The sequence below is a fragment of the Neophocaena asiaeorientalis genome, unplaced genomic scaffold (assembly GCF_003031525.2).
Source record: "Neophocaena asiaeorientalis asiaeorientalis breed wild unplaced genomic scaffold, Neophocaena_asiaeorientalis_V1.1 scaffold182, whole genome shotgun sequence".
NCBI lineage: Eukaryota > Metazoa > Chordata > Mammalia > Artiodactyla > Phocoenidae > Neophocaena > Neophocaena asiaeorientalis.
Window position 1 is genome coordinate 4530592 of NW_020174648.1, and position 4798 is coordinate 4535389.

The following is a 4798-nucleotide window of genomic DNA, read 5'->3' on the forward strand; positions in this document are numbered from 1 at the left end:
TGTGACTTTATTTTGCTGGAGATTTCATCTGTGAGGATTTTCTTTTCCAGTTACAAAGTTCTCCCAAGAGGGACATAGCTTCTTTTTGGAAACCTGTGAAATGTTGGCAAGTCTTGCCCTGTTTACCATGGAAATTTGTACTTGGATGGAATTACAGTGTATGACCTGGTACAAACATAGATGGACGTCTGATGCCTGCTATTTTCTCTTCATATTGATTTGAAAATTATAAGTCATAGAATCAGATCAAGTAACTTTGATCTTTCCAGTTCATTCGTTCACCGTGGCATACAGTCATATACCTGTATAGACTTGAGAATAGATTGGCAGATGACAGAACATATGTTACTATTAAAATTTATGGGATTGGTTCTAATTAATCTACAGAGGGTTGCCTGAAAAGGGAGTAGACTATTTGTAAGCATGGATGATTTAATATTGGCTTATCTATTGTTTTTTTCTTAGGAAGTTCTAAAACATCATATGGCTTCAAAATTGCATTGATGGGTTATATTGTTTTTAATGAGAAAGAGAAAAATGAACTAGCCTTGCCTGTAAACAGAAATTATCTGCTTTCCTCTAAATAACTGTTTAAAGCCTCTGGCCCAGAATTGTGTAAGAATTTGTTTTTATGTCTTTGGGAAATAGTTAACAGTCTCACTCAGCACCTCATCACTTCTTGCCAGGATTACTGCCATAGTTTCTAACTTGATCCTAGACCACGGTTCTCCCACCCAACCCTCAATCTATCTGCCACACTCCTATTGGCACCGTCATTCAAAAATCAGATCTGATCACCCCCAATCCAATGGTTAAAACCCTTCAAAGGTTTTAGGAGTGCTTTTAGGAGAGAGTGCCAAGTTAGCATGGCATGCAAAGCTCTAGCCTAGCCTTCCCCCTTGCCTCACACTACTCTCACTCGATAGTCCACTGTATACATGTCACTCTCTAAGTTTTCACTCAGTTGTGCCTCTCTGCCTTTGAACCAGCTGCTCCCAAGCATATAATGTCACCTCTGGAACTCCCTGCTCTATCCATGGCTTGCTCCTATTCATCTTACAGCTCACGTGCTACTTCCTCCAGAAACCAACCCAAATTTTCTCATCTAGCCAGGGTGATGCCCACGAGTGTTCCAGTAACACTTGTGCTTATCTCCAGAATGGCAGCTATCACACCACATTGCATTTTAATAGCATGGAAATTCCAAGAGACCACATTTTATCCAGAGCCTAACAAATATCCTGGCATGTAGATGGTACTCAATATAAACTGATCAAATTGTGAATGAACAAAAGGAGAATGAAGGAAAAAAATGTTGAGGTTTACATTATACTTGTTTTTCTGGTTATACTTTGAGACACTGATAGTCTTGAATTTGCCATTTTGAAAGGATCTCAATGATCAGAAATTATTTTTTCTCTTTTTACCACTTTGAGAAAACAATGTAAATTTAAGAACCAAGTTGACTTCAAAGAAAGTTTAGGCAAGCTAAAAAGGATTGAAGAATGCTCTTTTCATGGCTAGCACAGCCATGACTCATGATCCCAAGAAACATCTGAAGCATGTAACAACTCCAAAGCATTGGGTGCTGATAAACTGACCAATGTGTTCATTCCTCGTCCATCTACCAGGCCCCACAAGCCTGAGAGAATGTCTCCCCCTCATCGTTTTCTAAGGAACAGACCTGAGTATGCTCTGACAGGAAATGAAGCAAAGATCTGCATGCAACAGTTCATTAAGACTGATGGCAAGGTCCAAGCTGATATAACCTACCCTGCTGGTTTAGGAGATTTCATCAGCCTTAACAAGACCAGGGAGAATTTCCATCTCTCTATGACACCAAGGGTCACTTTGCTGTTCGTTGTAGTACACCTAAGGAAGCTAAGTACAAATCGTACAAAGTGAGAAAGATCTTTGTGGGCACAAAAGGAATCCCTCATCTGGTTACTCATGATGCTCATACCACCTACTACCCTGATCCCCTCATCAAGGTGAATGACACCATTCAGATTGATTTGGAGACTAACAAGATTACCCATTTCATCAAGTTTAACACTGGTAACCTGTATACGGTGACCAGAGGTGCTAACCTGGGAAGAACTAGTGTGATCACCAACAGAAAGAGACCTCCTGGTTCTTTTGATATGGTTCATGTGAAAGATGCCAAAGGCAACAGCTTTGCCTCCTGGCTCGCCAACATTTTTGTTATTGGTAAAGGCAACAAACCACAGATTATCTCTTCCCCAAGGAAAAGGGATCCACCTCACCATTGCTGAAGAGAGAGAAATAAGAGACTGGCAGCCAAATAGGGTGAAATCAGCTCTAGGTTATGTGATTGAAAAGGTCTTTGTACTTAACTGAAGATTATATGGCATTATTTTTTTTTTTTTTTTTTTTTTTTTTGCTCTACGCGGGCCTCTCACCATTGTGGTCTCTCCCGTTGCGGAGAACAGGCTCCGGACGCGCAGGCTCAGTGGCCATGGCTCACGGGCCCAGCTGCTCCATGGCATGTGGGATCTTCCCAAACCGGGGCACGAACCCGTGTCCCCTGCATCGACAGGCGGACTCTCAACCACTGCGCCACCAGGGAAGCCCTATATGGCATGATTAAAAAACAAAAATAAGAATGGCACAAACCATTTAAGAACTTAATATTAATTATTAATACAATCATCATTCAAATGATTTTGTGACCCTTTGCACTGTGTACATTATATTGACCAACCCCGAGCATCTAAATTAAAATGTCAACTTTAGTTTGTGATGAATAAATTGCCTTTAGTTATTCCATAGATAGTGGCAACTATCAGGATAAAATCATTTTAAATTCACTTGAATATAAAACAATTAACATAAGTGATCTTCTTTAGCATTTTTGGTAAAAAGTATTTTATTAACTTGACCAGCAATAGGGTTTACAAATCCCCCTCAGAATTGAAACAATCTGCTTGCAGGATCTGTGACTTTTCCACTTGTTTTGCTTCATTCCTGCATATGCATTGACAGTTCAAAAGCCCAGTCTTTAATTCTAGTGGCAATAAACTCAACTCCAGTCCAGAACTTGTACTACCTGACATCTTCCATCCAGTCTCCAAGGGATAAAAGCAGTGTTTGAAATCAGCCTTCTATGTAAAAAAAATCTACAGTGTGATATGAAATGCTAGAATGCTACAGTGTGATATGAAATGCTAGAATTTCTAGCCCCCAAAATACATCCCTCCCCACTTCCTGCCCTTACCAGTCAATAGCTGAAATTACTTTACCAAACAGAAACACACGGTATGAGGGAATAGTCTTAAGATGTCAAAGAGATTATTCACTGATTTAAATTCACACTGCCTATTATGTTTCCCTTTTTGCCTTATTTGCCAGGAGGCTCAGAGCCAAATTTATTATTCAGCTGTAGTAAAACTTTTCTATTTCCTGCTTCTGTTAGAAGTCTCATCCCCTTTTCTATATTTTATGGATTAATGTACCCTCAAAAAATCATATGTTGAAGCCCTAATCCCCCAGTGTGGCTAAATTTGGAAATAAGGGCTTCTAAGGAAGTAATTAAGGTTAAATGAGATCATAAGGGTGGAGCCCTGATCCTACAGGAGAAGTATCTTTACAAGAAGAGACACTAGAGAGCTGGCTACTCTCCTTTTCTCTCCCTCCCTGCATACACACCAAGGACATGTGAGGACACTGCAAGAAGGCAGCCAGGAAGAGAGCTCTCACCAAAAACCAAATGAGCTAGGATCTTGATCTTGGACTTCTAGCCTCCAGAACTATGAGAAAATTTCTGTTGGTTAAGCCACCCACTCTACAGTTATGCCCAAGCTGACTATTACATACACGATACATGTCTTCTCTTGTTATCTCTTTATTGCTTACCTGGCACCCAGTCTCTCATCTCTGGTCACCATAAACTCTGCTATGCTGCATCTCCTGTCACCCACCCACCAGTTATGAAAACTTTGAAAAAATATTTCATAAACTGAATGAAATTAAGAAAGATAGTAACTCAGCACAATAATTTGGAGTCTACCCTCAAACTACACTTGCAACCTTAAAATTAACCTTGTCTACTGCTTTCCTAAGAGTGACCTCTATAATTTTATAAAAAGCAATGATGACTTTTTTCTTATTATACTTTAGTGTCCAGTTTTATAAGTGATGTTTCTGTAAAACTGGCAAAATTAACAAGCATGATACTGTGGCTTAATTTCATGGGATGGTGTGTCCTTATTGAACACAGAAACCACCTTACTCCTACCCCATTTTCTTTTCATGTTTTTCCATTTTTTCTAATGTTTAATGTGATCCACAACCCTGCCCCATCCCTCCATTCTCAGGACTCTCCCTCCCAACACACACTGTCAGCAAATGATCTCAGTATTGCCTATTTCTTTGATATCATTCAGCTTAACTTGTGAAAACTGTCTTCTTCTCATAAGACATACTCCAGATAGCCAGACTGTAAGCATTATAAACTACAAGCTCTTCTAAAGGAAGTACAGAGGTTTAGAGCTACAACAGGCTAGTAGTGTTTGATTAATAGTTTTTGTGTCAAGAAAAACAAAAATCATTAAGATAATAAGTTTCCACTATAGCTCACATGCTTAAAACTTTCTTTAAAAATTCTCCTTGTAGGGGCTTCCCTGGTGGCACAGTAGTTAAACATCCACCTAACAATGCAGGGGACACAGGTTTGAGCCCTGGTCTGGGAAGATCCCACATGCTGCGAAGCAACTAAGCCCGTGAGCCACAACTACTGAGCCTGAGCTCTAGAGCCCGTGAGCCACAACTACTGAGC

At 39.9% G+C, this 4798-nt stretch overlaps 1 pseudogene; it reads left to right on the top strand.

The window, feature by feature from the left end:
- The first annotated feature begins 1531 nt into the window (after positions 1-1531).
- On the top strand, positions 1532-2309 carry LOC112408932 (40S ribosomal protein S4, X isoform-like; annotated as a pseudogene).
- Positions 2310-4798: the final 2489 nt, after the last annotated feature.